Here is a 25,488-nt window from a genome sequence, read left to right on the forward strand (position 1 = left end):
TTGAGGATAGAAATAATGTAGAAAGAAAGTCTCTGGGAGAATTGCTCTGTCTCCCTGCCTACAACAGGATTAGTTGTGACTGACTCAGATTGAATTGGGGGTTTCCCATTAAGTATAGATCTCTGAGACACTCATGTGCATGAATTGATATCCCTGTGCTTGTAGATTAATGCAGATGTCTCAAGATATTCGATCCATCCTTCTTAAATTGTATATCAGTTTCCATACCTATGGTCTTTATTTGGGGGCAAAATGGTATTGAATTTATTATTGTATCTTAAAAAATGACCAAAATGACTATTGCTCACTTTAGTAAGTTGAACAGTAGAAAGGTATGGCCTCTTAGGTTTCAAACAGATGCTTTCTCCCTCAGCTATTCTTCTGCTCTGCAGTGTTTCTTTACCTTATTCCTTTTAGTCTCATGTTGATAAGATGTTCAGTTTAAAAAATAACCCGATTCAATATTCTTATTTTTTATTTTAATGATTGCAAGATTTTAAAATATTTTTGGCCTAAACAAAGAATAATTTATTAAATCCAAAGTAGGTAAAATTGCCCAGTACTCTGGATACAGAATGGAAATAAGGATTCATTAGTCTTTCCCTAGTAGAAACTTACAGCTGAATTAGGGGTCGAGAGGTTAAATAAGTGACAGTGAATAAAAAAGTGCTAATCATGTACCGAATCGTTTTTTAAAATATTTTATTTATTTGAGAGAGTAAGTGAGAGCACAAGCAGGGCAAAGGGCAGAAGGAGAAGCAGACTCCCCACTGAGCAGGGAGCCTGATGTGGGTCACCATCGGGGACTCCAGGATCATGATCTGAGCAGAAGGCAGATGCTTAACTGACCAAGCCACCCAGGCACCCTACTTGATCTGTTTTTAGAAGGGGAGTTACCACTACAATTATATATGCATAAAAGGAGAGGACATTTGAAATGGTCAAAGATGTTTCTTAAAAGGGAGATGTGAGCTATCTGAGCCTTCAACTAAAAGGAGAAGCAGAGAATTGGGGCTGCCTTGAAAATTCTTGGCATGGAATGGAGAAACTGTTCCTGTACCTGGCTGAGCATCCCATCATCCCACCTCAGATCTACTGGGACAGAATATCAGGAGTGAGGCCAGGGAAGCTGTGTTAAAAACAAACTCTTTAGATAGTTCTTTTTGAGAACTGGCATTTAGGAATTTTTGAAGCAGAAGTTGTGCCTTGTTATTATTACAGCTTCCTGAAGATTGACTTCACAACATACTTCATGACTGAAGAACTTTCGATAAATACAAGGCCATATTCATAGTTCATTGGGGTATTAATTATATTCCTTAAAATCAAGCATTTGTATATGAGTTGCTATTCTTTTGATTCTTAAAATTTTAAGTTATTATTTGTACAAGCTTTATCAAAAAGGAAACAAGAGTCCCCCAAAATAATCTTCCTTCATTCCTTTCATTCATTCATTCATTTCATTTTATTGACAAACACTGGATAAAGCTGGAGGCAAGGAATGATAGAGTTTAGAGCAGAACATTCCTCCAGCCCTAAGGAATTTTTGTAGAGATGAAATTAAACACTAATAAATATAATGCATAGAAAAAAGTGCCAGAAGAGGGAACAATTACCTTTAGCCATGGCAATTTGAGAATCTTTTTTTTTTTTAAGATTTTTTAAATTTATTTGACAGAGATACAGCAAGAGAGGGAACACAGCAGAGGAGTGGGAGAGGGAGAAGCAGGCTTCCCACTGAGCAGGGAGCCTGATATGGGGCTCGATCCCAGGACCCTGGGATCATGACCTGAGCTGAAGGCAGACACTTAACGACTGAGCCACCCAGGCGCCCCAATTTGAGAATCTTTTAATGGAGTATTTTGATCTTAAAATTAAAATGTGGGTAAAATGCAGGCATTTTGACATAAGATAAAAGGTGTTCAGACAGAAGATTCAGTGTGAGCAAAAGCTTCTAGGTTTTTATTTTCAAATAAAACCTGAAAGTGTGTGTGTGTGTGTGTTCTATATATATGGACACCTTTGAAATGTGATTCTTCTTAAGTTTGATGGAATAGCCATTAAATATACATTGAGAGAATATATTGAGAATATATATCTCTCAATATATACATTGAGAGAAGAAAAAAGTGTGCCTTTCAAATGGAGAGAGCCATGCTGTTTGCTTTGTGTCAAGTACTAGCTAAGTGGTGAATGAGAGGTCTATGATTTTGCAAATTTATAAGTATTGTATGTTCATCATAAAAAGGAAAACTGCGAATCATATAAGTAAAATCAACCTGTTGAAAATCTTGAAGGGCAGAATGTAACATAACAGCACAACTGAATTGCTGCCTATATCTTCACACCTATCCACATCCTGTCAAGTTTCCACACTTGAGTACTGAATAAGTACTGCATTGTTTCTGCAGAAAAATCAAATACCATTTACTATTTCTCAAATCTGGGGGGTGAATTTTTAATGCTTGCCTAAGCATCATTTAATTTATTTTCTCCTCACTTATTGTCTTATATATCTTAGGTTGGGTTCCCTAGAAACTGATCCTCAGATAGGAATTTTTATGCAAGCAGAAGAAAGAGTGAAGGTTTGTAGTGAGTCACCATGTTGCACAAGGCTTTTGTTTGAAAAATATATCCATTGTTAGGATGTCTAATTTTGCCTTAAAAAAAAATGAGATGAGGGGCACCTGGGTGGCTCAGTCGTTAAGCGTCTGCCTTCGGCTCAGGTCATGATCCCAGAATTCTGGGATCGAGCCCCGCATCAGGCTCCCGGCTTGGTGGAAAGCCTACTTCTCCCTCTCTCACTCCCCCTGCTTGTGTTCCCTCTCTCGCTGTGTCTCTTTGTCAAATAAATAAATACAATATTTAAAAAAAAAATGAGATGATTATAAGAAAAAGTTTTGGCAGTTTTCTTAACAACTAAGATTTATTGACCACCTAATATATTTTGGGCACTGTATGAAGGCCTTTAACATATTTAATTTTCACTATAATCTTCATTTAATCTTCACTATAATCCTATGAGATGTATTCTTAATCTCTTTATTTACAGAGAGGGTAATAGAGGCACAAAGAAGTTACCTAACCTGCTGCCTAAAGTCGCACATTTAGTAAACGGTAGATTTAGAATTTTAACTCAGGAAGTCTAATTTTAGAACTTATCTATTAACCACTATATCATGCTGCATCTTCTTTAGTTGAATAAAGAGTTGGATGTGAATATGCTGTATATTAAGAAAATGAAAGGAAAACATAAAGTACCATGGCAGATTGAATTTTTTTGGTTTATTTCAAAATGAACTTTCTGCAGATAGAAAAAGTCTTTATAGTTTGGTTGCCTTATAGTCTATAAGGCAATAAACTTCATAGTGTATGTCTGTAAGAACCGCCAAGCATTTGTGAACTTCTTTCATTTATGTGAACCCTTGAGTGGGTAAAGATCAAATACTAAAAAAGTGTTGTTTTGGATTTCCCTAAAGCAAAGGCATTATGAAATGGTGACCAGTTGTGTTGGTCTCTTGTCATTCCTTGCTCAAAAAATGACCTTTGTATCTATTGATTTCTATCTATCTTTAAAAAAAATGGGATATTTTTATTCTACCAAAGATTTATATTAGAGAGTTATATTATCTTCCCCTTGGATCATTATGTGTGTGTGTGTTTGTGTGTGTTACATGTTTTTTGTTTTTGTTTTTTTTAAATTCCCCATACATATGTTAGAATTCAGACCTGGAGATTATATTAAAATTGGTGAGAAATATTTATTTTTTCTCTGTTCACTGAAAGATTGTTAAACATTTAGTAACGGACGTGGTAAGTTACCTAGCTCTGATTCCAAAGTCTCTTCTCTGATAGGTCAATGGAGAGATGGAGCCACTTACTTGTCTTTTATTTAAGGTAAAGGGACAGAACATGCTGTATGTGAATTGAATTTCACAGAGAGCTTATCTTTTCAATTTTTAAAAATTTAGAATATCGCAGTTTTGCTATGGGACATTTTTTTGCCATAAAACCTATCTATTTTCATGACTACCTCAAATCCTATTCCAGCAGCCATTTGTCACTAGAAGTGCCCAAGGCCTCAGGAAACAAGCATGGACAGAAGGGGTCAGTGGATCTTTCCTCTGCTTGACTCTGGCTACAGAGAGATCTAGTAGGCTTCCACCATACTCCAGAGATCTTCCTTTCCTTAGGTGGAATGGTCACATCATCAGTAGTCTCATCCCTCAAATCCTCTTTGGAAAGCCACAGTGGTGCTCAAAGTCCAAAAGAGAAAAGTCATCTTCAAGGTGTAAGACTTCATAGCTACTTCAACTCCCCTGGGCTCTAGTTGGCTTTCATTCATTGATGAGACAGATTGTGGTCAAGATAGACATCTTCCATGTACTTTTTCATCACTGAAATTCCCTCTTCCTGATTGCACCATTTGAGGAAACTTTCAGTTGACCCTCGTTTCCTGTAGAATTGGTACTTGCTATGCATTAAATATTTCTTTTTCAAGTTTATTGACTTTCAGTTCAGTGCAATTCCAGATATTTTTTTAAATTATTCACTCCTTCCTGAGACCCCTCCGACTCCCTCCATTCCACAGCTTCCAGTGCATTTAATAACATATTCAGCAGAACAAAATTTCCCATAAGAGTCATACAGGGGCTTATTCATAAAATGCACTGGGGCTCTTCTAATGAAGGATAGGGGCCAGCTATGTCATGGTTACTTCTATGATTCTTTTGTATGAATTCAACGTCTGTGCTGATGCCCCCTGAAATACTATGACCTTTTAGCTTTATAACTCCAGTCTTTTATCATTTACCAGAATGACCATGTTTTGAGTCTCCTCATTGTTCTGTACCACTTTACTCCTAAGATAAAGAAATGGAAATTCCTTCATTATGCCTGAGACCTTTTCCATTCTCTTACTACTTATGAATGTGAACTTTTATGTTATCATCTTTGGGTTAAAAAAAAATGAACATTATTCCTAATAGAAATGACTTCCAGATTATTTTACATTGTGGCTGCCTATCCTTAGATACTTTATTGGAGTCTCTCTTAAAATGGCTCATCCAAACATCTTTTACCCAGCCCAGAGTAGATTAGGTTACTTCCTTTTTGATGTGTGGATTATACTTTGCTAAATTAAAGTGAATATCCATTCTGTATCCACAGGGAAGTTAGTGATTATCTAATGAAGGCCAACCACTACTTTTTTAAAGAAGTCTAATATTGTATTAGAATATTTAGTAGACATGGCATGCCTATGGCACAGATAGAACTTATGGTTAGTCAAGCTACCTCTCCCTCACCATGTTTGGTTTCTCTATTTGTTCAGATCATTGTACATTCTGTCACATGATCCCTCCCATTTCACCCTAACTTTTTATTTCAGTTTTCTGATTCAGTTCATACCCAAAAGTCCATTATTTTAAGAACTCTCCATTATCCTTTCTTTCTTTTTTTAAAAAATTTAAATTCAATTAATTAACATAATGTGTCATTTGCTTCAAGGATACAGGTCTGTGATTCATCAGTCTTATACAATACACAACACTCACCACAGAACATACCCTCCCCAATGTCCATCACCCAGTTACCCCATCCTCCCACCCCCATCCCCTCCAGCAACCCTCAGATTGTTTCGTAAGATTAAGAGTCTCTTATGGTTTGTCTCCCTCTCTGATTTCATCTTGTTTCATTTTTCCCTTTCTTCCCCTATGATACTCTGCCTTGCTTCTTAAATTCCACATATCATCTTTCTCTGATTTACTTATTTTGCTTAGCATAATACCCTCTAGTTCCATCCATGTTGTTTCAAATGACAAAATTTTATTTTTTGATGATTCTGTAATATTTAATTGTTCCATTATCCTTTCTTTACAATCATTGACCTAGTGCTTAGTCAATCCAGCTATCTGTAGGCATACCTTGGAGATGTTGCAGGTTCAGTTCCAGATTACCACAATAAAGCAAATATTGCAATAAAATGAGTCTAATAAATGTTTTGGTTTCCCAGTACATATAAAAGTTATGTTTACAATATGCTGGAGTCTGTTGTGTATTAATATTAGGTCAAGAAACAATGTATATACCTTAATTAAAATATACTTTATTACTCAAAAAATGCTAACCGTCATCCAAGATTTCAGTGAGTCCTAATCTTTTTGCTGTTGGAGGATCTTGCCTTGATGTTGATGGCTGCTGACTGATCAGGATGGTGGTTGCTGAGGGTTGGGGTGGCTATGGAAATTTCTTAAACTATGGCAACAGTGAAGTGTGCCACATTGTTTGAATCTTCCTTTCACTCATTTCCCTGTAGGATGTGATCCTGTTTGATAGCATTTCACCCCCAGGAGAACATTTTTCAAAATTGGAGTCCATCCTCTCAACCGTGCTGCTGCTTTATCAACTAAGTTTATGTAATATTCCAAATCCTTTCTTGTCATTTCAACAGTCCTCACCAGCATCTTCACCAGGAATAGATTCCATCTCAAAATCACTTTCTTCCTCATCCATTCAAGGAATTTCATGAGATTGCATAAATTTAGTTAGGTATTCAGACTCCACCTTTAGGGTTTTTTTTTTTTTTTTTTTTTTTTTTTTGGTATTTCCATTACTTCTACACTTTCCCCTCTGAAGTCTTGAACCCCTCCAAATCATCATTTGGAATCAACTTCCTACAAACTCCTGCTTATGTTGCTATTTCGACCTCTTTTTTTTTTTTAAAGATTTTATTTATTTATTTGAGAGAGAGACAGTGAGAGAGAGCATGAGCGAGGAGAAGGTCAGAGAGAGAAGCAGACTCCCTGTGGAGCTGGGAGCCCGATGTGGGACTCGATTCCGGGACTCCGGGATCATGACCTGGGCCAAAGGCAGTCGTCCAACCAACTGAGCCACCTAGGTGTCCCAATATTTTGACTTCTTGCAATGAATTACAAATATTCATAATGGCATCTAGAATGGTGAATCCTTTCTAACAGGTTTTGAATTTACTGTGTCCAGATACATCAGAAGAATTAGTATCTATAGCAGCTATAGCCTTATGAAATGTATTTCTTAAATAACAAGACTTAAGTCAAAATTACTCCTTGATCCTGGGGATGCAGAATGGATGTTGTGTTAGCAGGCATCAATACAACAATAATCTCATTGTACATCTCCATCAGAGCTCTTTGGTGACAAGGTAAATTGTCAATGAGCACTACTATTTTGAAAGGGATCTTTTTCTGAGCAGTAGGGCTCAACAGTGGGTTTAAAATACTCAGTAGGGGGGCGCCTGGGTGGCTCAGTGGGTTAAAGCCTCTGCCTTCGGCTCAGGTCATGATCTCAGGGTCCTGGGATCGAGCCCCACATTGGGATCTCTGCTCAGCAGGGAGCCAGCTTCCCTTCCTCTCTCTCTGCCTGCCTCTCTGCCTACTTGTGATCTCTGTCAAATAAATAAATAAAATCTTTAAAAAAAAATACTCAGTAGGGACACCTAGGTGGCTTAGTCGGTTCAGCATCTGCCTTCAGCTCGGGCCATGATCCCAGCATCCTGGGATCGAGTCCTGCATTGGGCTCCCTGTTCAGCAGGGAGTCTGCTTCTCCCTCTCCCTCTGCCTGCCACTCCCCTTGCTTGTGCTTTTTCTCTCTCTCTGTCAAATAAATAAAATAAAATCTTTAAAAAAATAAAATAGTAAACCTAATTATAAACAGATTTATGTTGTCTAGCACATATTATTCCATTGACAGAGCACAGGCAGAGTAGGTTTAGCATCATTCTTAAGGGCCCTAGGGTTTTCAGAATGATAAAGGAGCATTGACTTCAGCTTAAAATCACCAGCTACATTAACCTCCAACAACAAGTCAGCCTGTCCTTTGAAGCTTTGAAGCCAGACATTGACTTCTCCTCTCTAGCTATGAAAGTCCAGGCATCATCTTCCCATAGAAGGCTGCTTCATCAAGATTTTCAATGTTTAGTGTTGCCACCTTCATTAATTATTTTAATTAGATCTTCTGGATAACTGACTGCATCTTTTGCCTCAGCACTTGCTGCTTCACCTTGCTCCTTTATGTTAATGGAGATAGCATCTTTCCTTAAATCTTATGCACCAAACTTTGCTAGCTTCAAACTTTTCTTCTCTAGCTTCCTCACCACTTTCAGCCTTCATAACATTAAAGAGAATTAGGGATTTGCTGGATTAGGCTTTTGTTTAAGGGAAGGTTGTGTCTGATTTGATCTTTTCTCCAGACCATTGAAACTTTCTTCATGTAATAAGTAAAGCTGTTTTACTTTTTAATTTGTGTGTTCACTGGGGTAGCACTTTTGCTTTCCTTCATGAACTTTTATTTTGTATTTGCAGCTTGGCTAACTGACGCTTGGGGGCAAGTTTGTGGTCTATCTTGGCTTTTGACATGCCTTCCTTGCTATGTTTAATCATTTTTAGCTTTTGATTTAAGATGAGACATGTGTGACTCTTTCTTCACTTGAATACTCAGAGGCCATTGTAGGGTTATTAACTGGCCAAGCTTCAGTATTGTGTCTCAGGGAATAAGGAGGCTTAAGGGGAGAGGAAGAGAGAGAAGGGATTGGCTGGTCTGTGGAGCAGTCAGAACACACATTTGTTGATTAAGTTTGACATCTTATATTAGTACTGTTCATGGAGCCCCTGAATAATTATAAAACTAACATCAAAGATCACTATGACATATCACCATAAAAATATAGTAATAAAAAAGATTGAAATATTACAAGGATTGTCAAAATGTGACAAACGTGAAGTGAGCAAATGCTGTTGGAAAAATGGTGCTGATAGTCTTGCTCAAGGTAAGCTTGCCATAAACCTTCAGTTTATAAAAAGCACAAATCTATGAAGTGCAATAAAGCAAAGAGCAATAAAATGAGGTAGGCCTAGAGCTCTTCCATGACTACCTCTAGGGTGCTGAGTACTGCTGTTGAAAATCACACAGCTGTGTGGATTGTTGTTGTTGTCTGTAAATATGATCTAGTATCTTTGCTAGTTTTCAGCACTATTATTACAGTCTTTTATTTAGACCTTATTAGCTGACCCATATTTTTCTCTTAGACTCCAAGCATGCTCCTCCCTCTGGGTCTTTGAACTTGTGATGACCTCTAATACTCTTACACTGCATCAGTAATTTTTGGTGTTGACTCTACATTAGAATCAATGTGGGGTTTCAAAAACTAATGGTGGCCAGGCCATACCCTAGACCAATTCAGAAAAAACCAAGGGGAAGGACCTAGGAATTACTTTTGTTTTAAAAGATTCCTAAGTGATGCAAGTGTGCAGTGAGGTTTAAAGCCACTACCACTATGGATGCATGCTTTGCTTTCTCAGTTTACTTTGCTTTATGCTCAAATTATCACCTCTTTAATGGGGATTTTTCCTATCCATTCTATCTAAAGTATAGGCCTCTTTTACTCTCTTTCCTTTCCCTACCTTATTTTTCTATACCAAACGTATCATTTACCAAGTCAGTTGTTGTAGTCTATTTTATCATGTCTGCCCTTTCTCACTGTAGTGTAAGCTTCATGGGGCTTCATATACATATTATTATACACATATTATATAATTTATTAATGGTAATTGGAACCAGAGGAATGGATGAGATTGCTTTGAAAAAGTATATGTATAGAGAGAAGAAGAAATAGAACAGAACCCCAAGAAACAACATTTATGGAATCAATGGGATTACTTCTCATAGTTGTTGTTTTTTCCACTGCCATATACCATCTGCATCAGGACCTCTCATACTATTAATCAAAGAGTCATTGAATAGAATTCCCCTGCATGGCTAACCCCAGATTCTACCACTTTTCTCTGGTTCTTTCTAACCTTGCTTTTTCACTCTTAGAACATGACCTTGCCTCTCAAATAGTGGACAACGATTACATATTATCAATAATTGGAACTGGAAGAATGGATCAAACCCTGGGAGAGTGCATATTTAGAAAACAGGACCTAGAACAGAATCCCAAGGAACTGCAACATGCAGGGGATTGGTGGAGTCACCAGTTTCTGTATTCTTGGGTACCTCTCTCTCTGCTGAGGCTTAAGTAGTTGCTGTTGCCCAAGATTCCATTCATGGCTTTTAACTATTTTTTTCCTGTATAATCTTCTAGATCCTTCTCATTTGTACCTCTGACTTCAATGACCACCTATAATAGAGTCTCTTAAATCTTTATCTCAGGGCATCTACCTGTCTCAAATGTCAGACCTATGTGTACTGTGGTGTCTTCACCTTCACATCCCAAATTTTCTTGGACTCTCCCAGTGGGAGTCAGGTAATACTTCTGTTTTTCTTTGTCATGTGTTCATTTCCCTCTTGTAGCACTTTTCACATTGCAGCATAGTTATTTATTTCCCTATCTTCTTTACTAGGTCATAAATTTATTGAGGACTCACTGTTTTTTATTTGTATATTGCCCAGGATTTACAATCTGGCATATAGTAATCAATAACTTTTTGTGTGTATGAATATATGAATTTAAAATCTACTTCTGTCATTAAACATCTTATTTCTACCTCTAATATACAATTCTTAGTAGGAAGGTTTTATGTGTCATTATTGAAGTTATTGATGAGAAGTATGATAAATTTCAGTTTGAGGACAGAGTCCTATAATGTGCTATTAGAGACCTTTCCTCAGGATGTTGCTGATCAATTTTTGGGCTTTGTTATTCAGTCAACTAGTAACATTACTGTGCAGCCTGTGGTTCTCCATTCTGGTCCTGGAAGATATAATTAAGAATTGTTAAATGCTTTCTGAAATCATGATCAAATATACATTATATAGGAGTGAACCTCACAATAACACAAATTTTGACATCAGGCAATTGACAGTTGATATTTGAAGTGCCTGAAGTGGTTTTGAAGCCAGCTCCCCATTATTAAGCAGAGATAAACTAAAATTCTTATTTTCTAGTGGAGAGGAAAAGTTATAGGGGGGAGCAAAATAGGAGGCATCTAGGTCTTAAAGAACAGAGAAGCTGAGAGTGAACATGTCCCTAATATAGGGTTGACAAAATGAAGTCAATTAAATAGGAGGCCTTTGAATTATTGCAGTTCCTCCAGAAGCACCAGCTAGCCCAAGTTCCACTACCCCTGGGATATTTGAACTTAGAGGGGCAAATGCCACTAACTGGTACCAAACCATATCTGGACCCAGATTAGATATTTATTGCTGCAGCTGGAACCTAAGTATTCTTTCCTACTCAAAGTGTGGTCCATGGATCTCACATACATAGACACACTATTGACAGGAAAGAAAGGGGAATTTATTAATCAGAGAAGGAAATAAAGCACAAGTATACAAGTTAGGGAAGACTTACTGATAGTTGCTTACCATGAATTGGAAAATTTTGGCATAATTTGAAAATGAGATGTTCTCCTTATTGATGTAATAAAGTTGACCTAAAATTTGAAGTCTGAATATTGATTCAAGAGCCAAAGAGACCTCTGGGTATATGGTCCTGAATTTTGATAGAGGAATGTGAAAGACAGTTGAATCTTGTCCTAAACTGATAACATGGGTAGGTGAAAGATAGGCACTTTACCTTTTAGGTTTTCTTCACTAAAGCTTTGATCAAGAAATGTGGCTTTTTTTTTTAACTTTCTTTTTTATTTTATTTTTAAAATAAACTGGAGGATGATATGGGATTCACTATATATTATTCAGTCATTTTAATTGATTTGAGAAATTTTGTTATTTTGACATAGTCTAGGATAGTTGTCAAGCTTTTTTTTTTTAGAGCTGTGAAATTTGATGTTAAGTTAATGTGTTAGAAGATCACAAAACAATAAGCTGGGAAGAGAATGAAGATTTTTCAGCTTTTAGAAGACACCCTATTTATTAAGCCTTATATTACCATGAACTCAGCAAGAACTTTAAGCGTTACCAATGTTCTTTGAAATTTCTTGGACAAATTTTCTTATTTAACTGCTTCTCATGGTACATTTTGGTAAATTATTTTGTCACTTACATCCGTTTCTAGTTTTTTCTTTTCTAACAATTGAGTTATAGCTCAGAGGATGTCATAGGTGGTGGAAGGGTAGGAATTATTTGTCATGACAGTTGATGAACTATTTTAGTTGATTTTACTGAAAGTTAGAGTCAAATGTGTTCATCTGGAAAGCAAACAATTTTGACAATTAAGGCATACAAGCTGTGAATGTTACATCTAGCTGTTCCAACTATAATGTGTTGATTAGAGTTGTTTCATGAATCCTTCTCGGGAACAGCCCGAGTGTTATATACTGCTTAGGAAAAAAATACAGTCAGTGTATTTGCCATCACAATGTGCTGATTACGGCAGCTTGCCCAGAGCTAAAGTTCTATAATAAAAACTTCTGGACTGGAACATGGTGATGGCATTTATGTTATTTGCCTCCTAAGTTGTTTCTGCACTATATAAAGACAGTGCAAACAGCTCTCAGTTTGAGAACCTCAGAGAGCTCTGTCACTAGGCACTGCTGAGTTCTCTTGTGTTGAATCATTGAAGAATATGTTAGCTGAAGTCTTAGAGTGAACAGTGGAATCTGGATCTTAAGTAGCTGAAGGTGCCGGATTAAAATGGTTACTCTCTTTTGACTTAGTCCAGATCATTGTATGGAACTCACTTTGACAGGTACCTTTCTGTGAAGGTGTAACCATTTTTAAAGACCCATAGTGAATTTCTTGCCTTGTGGATCTTTATTGCCTTCTACAACAGCTTTAAGTCAGGGAACTTAGACTTAACCATATCAGCATGGTGCTCAAGGAAATTTGGGGAAAGTCTCAAGACAAAATGAATAAAGCCATTTTATAAATGCAGTATCCTTTAAGAAGTTAGTTGTAGATTAGTTGTAGGAGGTCCTCATGTTTGTCTAGATGGGAGGCTGCACAGATCCTCCTGCACATATTCCAAGGTCTGTCTACAATTACCCTTTTTTAAAAATTTGTAAGAATAGCAATGCCTTTGAATGCCTCCTAAAGGAAATGGTGTGGAGATAGGCCAAAACTAAAGAGAGAATAGAAAAGAATAAAGATGGAAAGAGTGGGAAGTAGATAGAGTAAGCGATGAGTGATGAAAGCCTTATCAGGGGTTAGGTCCTATACTCCTAACAACAATCTCATAGAAGATTTGGCTCTCCTTTTGTCCAGAGAGGATTAGCATTTTTTATTTGCTAGCCTTCACTGAGTTTTCAGTGTGTTTTTGGATCAAACACCAGATGAATAGGAGTTCTTTTATCACTATCAGTGAAACTGTTATTGTCACTTAGAATTGCTGGCTACAATGAACCATCTTTTTGAAGGCCTACGTTTGGAAGTAGCACATGGAATTTCAGCACTTGTATTATTATTTCTTCTTGCATTATTTTTTATTCAATAAAATGAGGAGGACCTATGACCACTTTTCTTTGAGGGAGAACACGATATACCCTCTTCAAAGTTTTTAAATGGCCTTAATAATAAATTTGATCCCTCCAATAATATCCTTTTTTTTTTAAAGATTATTTATTTATTTATTCAACAGAGAGAGAAAGAGATCACAAGTAGGCAGAGAGGCAGGCAGAGAGAGAGAAGGAAGCAGGCTCCCTGCTGTGCAGATAGCCCGATGTGGGGTTTCATCCCAGGACCCTGAGATCAGGACCTTAGCCGAAGGCAGAGGCCTAACCCACAGAGCCACCCAGGTGCCCTCAGAAAATATCCTTAAATAAAGGAATTACCTTCCCTAGTAATAAAAAGAATACAGTACTTTTTTTTTTCTTTTTTAAATTAGAAACTTTGGAAAGTCAGAAGAGCAAAAAGGAAAAAAAAACTACCTATTATCTCAACACTCAGCAATGATCACTCAAAAGTAGTTAGGTGTCCAAAGTGGCCCTTTATTTTCCTAAGTCTTGGGGCAGTGGATAACTGAAAAACTTGAAGTATTGTGCTTGCTCCCTTGGTCATATTTTAAGTAATACCAGTAGACATTTTATTTTAGCTCATGTTTCTGTGGATCAGTAATATTTGAATAGCCATAATGACTGCATTTAGGTTTTTTTTTAAATTTTTTAAAATTTCTTTTTACTGTAACAGAATTCATTGTTTATGCACCACACCCAGTGCTCCATGCAATACATGCCCTCCATAATACCCACCACCTGGCTCCCCCTACCTCCCTCCCCCCTTCAAAACCCTCAGATTGTTACTTCTTTTCACCACATCTGTATCTTTGGGGTAAATACCCAGTAGTGCAATTGCAGGGTCATAGGGTAGTTCTATTTTTAATGTCTTAAGGAATCTCCACACTGTTTTCCAAAGTGGCTGCACCAACTTGCATTCCCACCAACAGTGTAAGAGGGTTCCCCTTTCTCCACATTCTCTCCAACACACGTTGTTTCCTGTCTCACTGATTTTGGCTATTCTAACTGGTATAAGGTGGTATCTCAATGTGGTTTTAATTTTAATCTCCCTGATGGCTAGTGATGATGCACATTTTTTCATGTGTCTGTTAGCCATTTGTATGTCTTCATAGGAGAAGTGTCTGTTCATGTCTTCTGCCCATTTTTTGACATGATTATCTGTTTTGTGTGTGTTGAGTTTGAGGAGTTCTTTGTAGATCCTGGATATCAGCCTTTTGTCTGTACTGGCATTTAGGTTTTTTTAATTCCAAATTCATGCATGTAGTTAGTAATTCTTTAGTGAGGAGATTCATTGTTTTACATCTCCACTTACTACACTGGATCTCGAACAGTAATACTTCTTGGCCATGAGATGTATATGGCTAATGCAATTATTGATTTATTGTATTGAAATGTATACATATTTGTTCTACTCTATACGTATTCTTCATTCAGTAGAATAACAGTAGTCCTACTTTTGGTGTCATTGCACTTGGATTTCCTTAAAAAACTATTTATACTTGTGTTTCTACTAGGAAGTAGATTGCAGATCTTTCAATTGTAGAAGTTGCTCATAGTTTGAACATGTACATGGTGTATGTGTGGGGTTGGTGTGGAGGCTTTGGAAAATGGAAACTCATTTCCTTTTATCATTTTCTTAAAAAAATGCAGATCCAAGTTTGTGCTAATTTTACTAATGAGAGATAAACTCTGCTTTGTTTCTAAATACTAATGTTCAGAAGGGTCATGGAAAAATTGTTATACCCTTTAAATTATTTTTGCTGTGAGTTTATTTGAATATTCTTCAGTGATTGGCATTTTTAGCTCGTTAGCAATGGCAGCAGTGTCATAAATAACTATAACAGACTTCTTGAAGAACGAAACCTCTTGACCAATAGGACCCTTCCCCCAATAATTTCTGAACTCTTCAGGACAAGTGTTATTATATAATTATGTGTATCTTTGCCAAGCATATTTCCTTCCTATTTGCCACTCTCATGTCCCAAATGATATCAATTTTTGAAAAGTGGTTTATTTTTCAAATAACTTTCACATACCGTTTTGTGAATTGTACTGTATGCTCAGTGAATATTTTATACTGATAAATACTCAGCAAAATATTTGCAAATAAGAAAATCTTTTTTTAACATTTTTTTAATTTTTAAATTTTTTTTATTTTTTATTAACATATAATGTATTATTAGCCCCAGGGGTACAGGTCTGTGAATCACCAGGTTTACACACTTCACAGCACTTACCATAGCACATACCTGCCCCAATGTCCATCACCCAGGCACCCTCTCCCTACGCCCCCCCCCCCCGGCAACCCTCAGTTTGTTTTGTGAGATTAAGAGTCTCTTATGGTTTGTCTCCCTCCTGATCCCATCTTGTTTCATTTATAGAAAATCTTTTTAACATTCCCATGTCTGTTACATAGTACTTCTAAAACTATAATTCTGTTCAGTGGGTGTGACTGCTTGATATTCTTAGGTTTGGTGGTTAGGTGCAGCTCCAACTAATGCAGGGTTTTTGAGCCTCCCCAAAGTAGCACATACCTGGGAAGCTGATTATAGATACAAGTTTCAAGGCCCCACCCCAGACCTGCTCAGTCACAATCTCTGGATGATTGGTATCATCAGATAAGTATGGGAAACCTGAAGCTAGGGAGTCTGCACTATGAGCTTGTTTAATACATAATTGCATATTGGTATATAGGAAGGATTTCTGGATGTAAATTAATAGTATTCATTCATTTCCAGTGCTGGTCTACTCAAATACCAGAAGAGAAAAGTGCTGTGATATGCTCTTTAAATTTTAGATTCTATGAGATTTTGTGGAAGTAAATTTTGAAATTATTTGAACCCTCACATGTTCAAAGCCCTCTTCTAATCTTTTTCATATATTTTCATATATTTCATATATTTATTAATTTCATGTATTTACTAATATTAATAGAGGGAGGTGAAATTATTTATCCAGTACTAAACAAGTAACAAGTGGGGAAGCTTGTTGAAACTTGTTCAACTAAGAAGTTGAATTTCAGAATTTATACAATTAACCCCTGGAGTGCACTGCCTGTAGTCTCTAAATGTTAGTGTATTAGTATACTTACTAATGTATCAGGTACTAGTACACTAAGCACTTTAAAGTGTAAGCACATATGCTTTAAAATCATTTGCCACTTCCATAAAGTAGGGTTAAGGAAGGCAAGTTTAGAGATTAAGTAATTTGCCCAGAGTTACCCTACTAGTAGGTGGTAGAACCAGTGTGGTTTGAACCTGGGTTGGCACAATTCCAAAATTCTGCACTCTTAACCATTACCTTATATGCAAGAATGACATGTTTGACTATGCTGATATCTTGTCATCTCTTCAGCATTTTGCAGAAAAAAATAGTAGTTAGTGGGGGGTTTCTAGAAGGTAAATTATATAACACTTTAATGTTTACAATATATAGTGTCTACATTTAACATCCGCATTAAAACACTTAGGTGTCAACATTAAATTTTAGAAAAAATTCTGAAATATATATAGAATTTCTTGTCCCAGAAAGCTTTTTAAAGAATAAATTGGTTACTCTGTTAACAATCTGCCATAGACTGGCTGAAAGTAGAGCACAGGATTTTGCTACTTTTAAGAGGTTCTTAACCATGTATTTCTTAATATTATAAGATAATATAGTTGATGGATACTTAGGTATTTTGTGCACATTTGGAAAGAAGTTACACTTAATTTCCTTCATTTGAGCATTAACTATTTCACATATGTGGTTTTGTCACAAGTACATGTTTTCCTTTAGAAATGACTTATAAATTTACGCATTCATTGAAGCATTAGCTTGAACCTCTTCTCTTTTTCCAACTCTTATTTGTCCCCAAAAGAGAATGAAGTGTTAATTGGTTTTAATGGCTCCTAATGCTACCTCTGTCTGGGATTTCTAAGGAAAGGTGAAGAGTTGGAATAGAATTTGTGAAATTTGTCTGGGGAGGTGAGAAAGTTTAATGTGCTTGTGAACCAGCACATTTCTTCTAGATAATACTATTGTACTGTAATAAATATTGAAATCTAATTTTCACTCTTGGATTTAACCCTTTAAGTAGATTAGTTAACATTCAAAGAGGAATTTTCTGAAGAAACATGCTAACTAAATTCCTGTACCTGGAAAAGACCAACACCTGATAAAGCAGGAAATAAGAATCTCTTATTTAAACATGTTTATAAAACCAAAGGAAAAACCTCTCTCTCCTTCTCCCTTAAATTAAGAGCAAGGGCATGCTAATTTGGATTCGCAACTAGAAGGGACTAGCCTGGATTATGCAGTTTGCTGTCACAATTAAACAAATTATAGTCACCAAGACTGTAGTCACCAGAGACATATATCTGGTTGCTTTCACTCTCTCCCAATAAAAATGTTTCTTACCAGCAGAGGCTAATTCGTCTGAAACATTGTCCCTGGTGCTCATACACTGATTTACTTTAGTAACTCTGTGACTTTATTTAACAAGTAGCCATCTAGATATTTGTTTCTATACAACACAAATTTTTATTGAGATTCTGGAAAATATAAAGAAGACTATTACCATTTTAATAGCTTTAAGATAACAAATCTTGAAAAAATTGTTATTCTTTCCACCTTTTAGCAGTTGACATTCCTACTTTTTCCTTTACCACAGGGTATCAGGGTAATATAATGAGCCCAGTCCTGTGTTAGGGGGAGAGAGAAAGGTGTGCCTTTTTTAGTATTTTCTTCTGTAAAATTGGTGCAGGCCTCAGAGGAAAATAGAAATGCAGAGAAAGTCTGTTCATCTTGCTTCCCCATCCCCCCCCCCCTTTTTTTTGGTCACCCTGTGTTCAAATGATAGTTCTAATATCAGATACTGGGCAAATATTTCTTCATCATCAAAGGTGAAAATGAAATTTACTGGGCATTTACTAAGAGTCAGGTATGACTTAAGTGCTCCATTTGAAATATATAATTTATTCCTTACAATTAGAGAGGCACTGTTATTATCCTATTTCACAGAAGGTGAAACTGAGGTTTAGCAAGATTAGCTAAATCGCTGAAGGCCATATCCCAAGTAAGTGGCAGAAACTGGGTGCAAACCCAGATCTGTGTGATTCAAAGACAATGTTCTTAATCATCATCTTGAGTATCAATTGTACATATAATGTATTAGAATGTTCTATATATTTTGTTTCATATACTTGGAGTCAGCATGTCATAAGGAAGAGAGCAACATAAAAAAGATAGATCTGGGGTTAAGATCCTTGTATTTGGATTTGAGTTGTTTTTTCAGAGTCTTAATTTTACCACTTATTTTGGGTATTGGGTGAATTGTTTAATCTGTTTGAACCTCAGTGTCTTTTGTGAATTGGGGAGTAAAAAGTGCGTAGTGACTGCTCTACATGAGATATGATGATGATGATGATGGTGATGGTGATAATACTCCACATTCATAACATGGTTTACAGTTTATGAATAGTTTTCACAAAGATTGTCTCAGATGATACTTAGTGGTACAACCCTTTGAAGCTCACTCATCTTTTCTTTTGTTCATTTAACAATTTTTTTTTTTTTTTTTTTTTTGGAGTGTCGCTAGGTGCCAAGAATTGTTCTACAGGTTGGAGGGATTTAGGTGAAACAGCAGGAGAAAAAAGTTCCTTGCCTTCATGGAGTTTGTATTTTAATGGAAGATAGGAATAATAACACATAAGTAAAAATATTTGGTATATTAGAAGATATTAGCAACAATAAAGGGAATATTTAACTCTCAGACAGTGAATGCTGTGAGTCATGTTTAATACAGTAGTTAGAAGTATATTGTGACTCACAAAGTAGCTACATGTTTTTCCATTGTGGACTTTTTAAAAGCTGTAAGCCAGTTATAGTTCAACTACAAACTTTTGTTTTTTAATTTGCATTGTTTTAAAACAATGAGGGGATTGATTTTTAAATTTGTTCGTACATATCACCAAAGTTCATGAAATCTCTTCTAGCTACCTCTAAGATTCTATGAACATGGAATTAAATGTAGATCCTCTAATACCTTGTCTGTATTGATATATGTCTGTTAAGTATATGCTGAATTCTAATAATTCAAAGATTAGTTTCAAATAATTATTGAAAACCATTAAATAATCTTGGCATTTTTTTACCATTGTAGGCTAAGTAGTAGTACTCATGGGTTATAGTTCGTAAATTCATCACCAAGCCTGGCAAATAGGTGATCTAGCACTTCCATTCTGGCTCTTAGAAGACATAAAGGAATCATGAGGAGGTGTTGTAGTGAACTCAAACATTAAACTTTGTCTGCCAACAATGAGTTTAAAGTTACTGAAAGGTGCAGGAAAGACAGGTGTTATTCTCGGGGTAGCTTATAGCTATTGACTAATGACCTCCAGAAATTATCATTTAGCAGTGTGGGGCAGAAGTCTATAAGCCTTGCTCACATTTGCCCCATGAAGATGTTTTGAGATTTAATCCTAAAAATGTCTTCTAGTTGCTATCTCTGTAAAAGGAAGTAAAAAAAGGGGGGGGCGTGGGTGGGACCAACTCCATTTTTCCTTTTTTTGGTTTTGTTTTGTTTTGTTATTAAGGAATGTTTCTGCTCACTATTTAAAGAGAATGGTTAAGAGCCTATGCTTCAGGATCAGACAGAATCCTTGCTCCACTACTTACTAACTATATAACTCTTAGAAGAATTCCATTACTGTTCAAAATATATTTGGTGTCTTTTCGCTTCTGTCCTCACTATCACCATCCTGTTCCATATTACTCATTCTCCATATAATGGCTAGTGACCTTACTGTGACTGAAATCTGATAGTATATATAATCGCCACACATCTTTCTTCTCCTCCTTCTCCCCCACTCCTACCCTGTTAAAAATCTTCCAATAGCTTTCTTTCACTAAAATGAAATCTAGACTCCTTACCTTGGCTTTGGCCAGCAAGACCTTGTATACTCTGATCTGGGCCTGCCTCTCTGAACTCACTTGCGTTTTGCTCACTGAGCCCCCTGACATTTTTTCAGTCCTTAAACTCACTAAGCTGACCCTACTTGCAGCTTGAACACATCCCCTCTCCTGTGCTCAGAACACTCTTTACTTTTCACATAGCTTACACTCTATCCCTAAAGTGTTAGGCTTTTCTTTACCGCCCAATCTAAACACGGTCTCCTGTTTTGCTCACTTGTAGCCCCATATTTTTCTCTTCCCTGGCACCTGTCACAGCTTTTCGCTTTATATTCATTTAGTTTTTGGCTAGCATCTGAGTCCCTACCTCCTCCAATTATAATGTCCGTATCTTTTTGGTTCAGTGCTGTATACCTAGCCCCAAACACAGTTATTGAGTGGGTACTCAATAAATCATTGTTAATGATGAATGAATAAAATATCTCTATGACCTTTCAAAACCTTAATTTATGCATCTGAGAAATGCAGGTAGTAGTTCCTCTCTGTAAAGTTATTGTGTGAATTAAATGAGGTTAAAGTTATATAAAATACTTAGCCCTGTGCTTGACAGAGGCCTCAATAAAGGGTCGTGTCTATGGCAGCAGCCGGTGAGCAGACATTCATTAATCCCACGGTACGTGTAAGGCTGCTAATGTTTATAGAACATATTTTTAAAAGATAATTTTGTTAGATTTTTGTTTTACTTAGTCTTCACTTCCCCCCTTTTTATTAACATTGGTATTCATATCTAGGAAGTTAAAATGTGGAATTCCAGCAGTGATTCCATGCTTTCTAATGGAACAGTGATATGAACCAGCCTCAGCTTTGTAATGTCACAGTTATCAGAGCCGTGATGTATATTCAGAAGGGTAATTACTTTGGGTAGTAATTTCCTAGACTGCCCTCCACCCCCGCCCTGCCCCAGCCAGCTGGCCTTGAAAAAGCAGCACTGCTTTTCTGTGTGCACACAATCAGTCTATAAAATCCCATTATCCCCAACTTCCACACCCCTGTGGCTGCATGCTTCCTTTTGAAGCCTCTTAAAAAAGGAAAAAAAAAAAAATTCAAGTCAGCCCTAAAGTTCATTTCTAATCTCATTTCATCCAAATAATATAAAAATGAGATGGGGGCTAGGAAGTGGGGGAGGGGTCCATAATGTGCTTTGCTTACCTGTTCACCTGGAATCCTATGATACTTGTGGGAAAGACTGATAAAACTAGGAAATACTTCTTCAGTGTATCCTTTGAGATAAAGTGAGATTTTACTCTGTTTTGATCAAAGACTAGAACAAGGTTAATTTGGTTATTCTAGTTCTTTTTTTTTTGATCTGTTCAGAATGTCTATACCATTTAGAACAGGAGTCTCCACCAACCTCTCATGGCCAACATTCTTTTTACTGTGATCATCTGTTGGAGTCCTAAGTACAGTGACCTCCTCTCCTCTATTTTTCTGTTTTGTGTGTCTTTTCACCTGGAAGTTTGAACTCCTTTCAGGCCTGTTTCCTAACTGCTTCCACTCAGCCCATTGTGGTCTTTTTCTTTTGGATTCTAACTTCCCATGTAACTGACATTTTTCTTAGCATTCTTCCCATGACCTTGAACTAATTGACATCTGTTTCCTGAGGATGATACCTTCCAGTCACCTGTTACATCTCTTACTGTCACAACTTGATGAAACTTTGGTGTAGGGGAGGAGTATGAAATATAGGAAGGGAACTTTAAAAATTTTTTCTCTGTCCCTGAAAGATCACTTCCTGACTATATTTCTGTCACCATTATTCAAAAACCTTTCTTTTTAAGTCCTTATATCTGTATCACCCGATCCCATCACAATCTCCCTTGTCTTCAACCCTGGGATGTTTCCTCATCTTCCTTAGGACCTGTCTTATAAACCTTACCCTCACACCTACCCTTTCCATCTCCCTGGGTGACTTTGTACTTCTTGCTGGTGACTCTTCCAAAACTTCAGCTTCTCAGTCACACCTTTACTTAAGTCATCTTAGATTCACAGCCAAGACTTGGACCACATCTCTCCTGCATCTCATTTTCTCTTATTGAATGCTCTCCCTTTCCTCATTCTATGTTCCTATCTCTGTACCCCATCTTATTCTGAGGTCAGTCAGTATCCCTCCTGGTACTCACTTCCTTCTTATCTCTCTTGATCCCTTCACCCTCCAAACTAAGTTCTTAAAGAGTAGTATTAGTCATCATGTCTGTTTTCTTTATCTCCCATTATCCTGTCAGCATCCCAGAGGCTCTTACCTCTCTGGGGACACTGCTTCAGAATCCCTGGCAGTCCCCTTCTTTTCCATTTTTTTTTTTAAGGATTTTATTTATTTATTTGACAGACAGAGATCTACAAGTAGGCAAAGAGGCATGGAGAGAGAGAGAGAGGAGGAAGCAGGCTCCCCGCTGAGCAGGTTCCTCCTTTTTTTTTTTTTTTAATATTTGTACTTCCTTGATTTTATAATTTTCTTCTCATGATGATTTTCTTCCTTTGTGCCTTCCTTTTTGTTTGTTTGTTTGTTTTTGTTTGTTTCTTTGTTTCGCTTCTCTCCCCCTTCTGTCCTCACAAAATATTGTTCCTGTGGCTCATCTCTTCTCCCTCCCTCTGCTTACTTCTGTTGCTGCTGTCTTACACCCTCTCAGCTTTAATAATAATCTGTTAGATACACTGAGGATCTCTCCCCAGACCCACATTTCCCACTTCCCAATAGCATTTCAGAAGGATAACATACAAGTGTTTTAAAACCTAAGGCACTTAGAGTTTATCATCTAAACTGGATCCAAACTGGGTCACTTGGAAGGTTAAGGAAGGCACAGTTTATAATTAGCCGATATAAATCTGTACGATGCATAGATTACAAAATACTCTGAAATTTGCTTTTCTAGTATTTTTCATCATTAAGTGTCTCACGAGCATTCTGCTTACCTGGGCTAAAAATCCTCACCTTCAATTTTTATTCTTTGCTCGGTTCCCAGTTTCTAGGAATTCTACCTTTCGTGTATCTTTGAATTACACTTTTGTTTTTAAAGCGCCATTCCACTGTTTAGGCCCTTGTTCCTCTTGCCTTCAGTAATGCATGTCCTTCTAACTTATCTTCTTGTTCTCATATTTTTCCTCATTCATCCTTCATTCAATATTCCTTATTTCTACAAGATGTCCCTAAAGTATACTGATTATTTATACACCTGTTCAGAAATGATCACCAAAGCATATCATCCAGACTTTCTCAGTTGGGAATTCAACACACTATATAGCCTGACATAAAAGAGCTTTTCCAGCCTTACCTCCTTTATGGACCCTGTATGTTCAGCAGGCCTGTTGGCCTTCCCCCAGATACCTCCAAAATCAGGTGTCCCCAACTGCATCAGAATCACCTTTGGAATTAAAGAAAAATTTAAATACCCAACTTTAGTCTGGGATATTTAAGTTTAGTAGGTCTGTATTAAGGCCTGGTTATCTTTATAAAAGCCTCCCCAAGGGATTGTGACCAAAGCCAGCATTGAGAAACATTGCCCCTGTTTTCCTATCTCCATCACTTTTTTCTCCATTTTCTCCATGGCCAGTATCTAGTTTCTTTTTAAATATTATCTTATCCTTCATTTTACCTCCTTCATGAGGTCTTCTTTGACCCATCCAAATATATATAGCTATTTCTTCTATACCACAGTTGTAGCAAACTTTCATTAGATCTTAGGTTTATCCCTTACATCCTATAGACCGCATACTTCTTGAAGCCAATGCTTCATTTATTTATAATGTAGACGCCATTTGTATAGTTCATTGGGTGTCAAGATTATATGTAAAGAAATTTGAAGTTCTTCAGAAAGTGATTGATAAGCATGAGTTATGTTTTGCTAATTTAACCAAAAGTCTAAAAGCATAAAAGATACAATAGTTTTAATTCCAAGACTGTGCTAAATTAAGATTTGCTAATCATGCTAAGTAGGAGAAAGGAACTAGAATTTTAAATGCCACTACTGTTTTCAGCAGTAGATGAGTTAATATTAAAGTAAATTCGGTGGTGGATTGGTTCCTTTAACACCCACGCTTCAGGTGCTTTAAAGCACGTGGGTCTCTTTGGATTCCTCAGGAAAACTGTCATGTTGGCATGTAGCTATAAAATGTGCTTCACTCAGAAACTGTAGTTAGTAAAGCAGAGGCTTTTTGTTTTTGTTTTTGTTTTTTACTAGTTCTTTTGGCACAGGGGAATACTTTTAATAAATCGGCCTTGCTGAAAGATGGAGCACAGTATTGTTTTTAATAGGGGATGAGAATGTAAGTGCAGTGATTCAATGTAGTTATACAAGAGACTGCATCCAAAAACGATTTTTTGATTTTTGTCAAACATTCAGCAAGGGAGCGATTTTTCCCCCCAATATATGTATGTGTGTATGTGTGTGTGTGTGTGTGTGTGTGTGTGTGTGTGTGTGTGTATTTTATATATATATATTCATTCTTTGGTAGCTTCTCGAATTGTACTCTTTTTAAATCTCTAAATTGTATATTTGGGTGGGATTTTTCTTTGTCCTACAATTTTGTTAGTACTTGATCAGTAAAAATTGTAACCATTTAGTTTGGGATACATACAGATATATTTTATAATTAGTACCCTTTAAGGTAGTTATTTATATTTTATTATTTTATTGAAAAGATATATATTTGGATTTCTAACAAGCCTAGGGAAATAATAAACTTTTACCCTGTCAGTGGTGTCTCTGTTTGCTGATATAAAACTCATTTCTGATTTGTCCCAGGTAAGATAATTATAATGCATGTATTAAAACATACCTAAAATTTTCTGTGCTCATGAAAGATGTACTAACTGGAAAACAGTCAATATAATCTCTTGGCTCTTGGCTTTTTATAAACTCATAGGTTTAGAGCAATTTTATGGAACCATCCAGCCCTTTCCCTGACTTCTGGCAGCATTGTAGCTGAACTGCTCAAAACCTCTAGAAGCAAAATCAAGCTTTCTTCACGAAATGTTCCCTATAATTAATGTTAATCACATAAGTCCTTGCTAAGTTAGCTGGAAAACAATATTCTTCATAATAGGAAGTCTAAAGAGGTATTGGGAAATATATGAGGATGGCAAATGAAAAATGAAAAAAAATGAGTTTTCACAGGCAGCTGGAGGTATTTGTTAGTAGACCAGTAGAAGCAG

At 36.6% G+C, this 25,488-nt stretch overlaps 1 protein-coding gene across 1 annotated transcript in view; it reads left to right on the forward strand.

Annotated features, from left to right (window-relative positions):
- The window catches only part of LOC111141568 (MACRO domain containing 2), a 1,949,692-nt gene that overhangs the window by 282,096 nt on the left and 1,642,108 nt on the right, over positions 1-25,488 (forward strand). The window lies entirely within an intron of this gene.

Source organism: Enhydra lutris, unplaced genomic scaffold (assembly GCF_002288905.1).
Source record: "Enhydra lutris kenyoni isolate GAN:26980312 unplaced genomic scaffold, ASM228890v2 scaffoldscaffold6, whole genome shotgun sequence".
NCBI classification, from domain to species: Eukaryota; Metazoa; Chordata; class Mammalia; order Carnivora; family Mustelidae; genus Enhydra; species Enhydra lutris.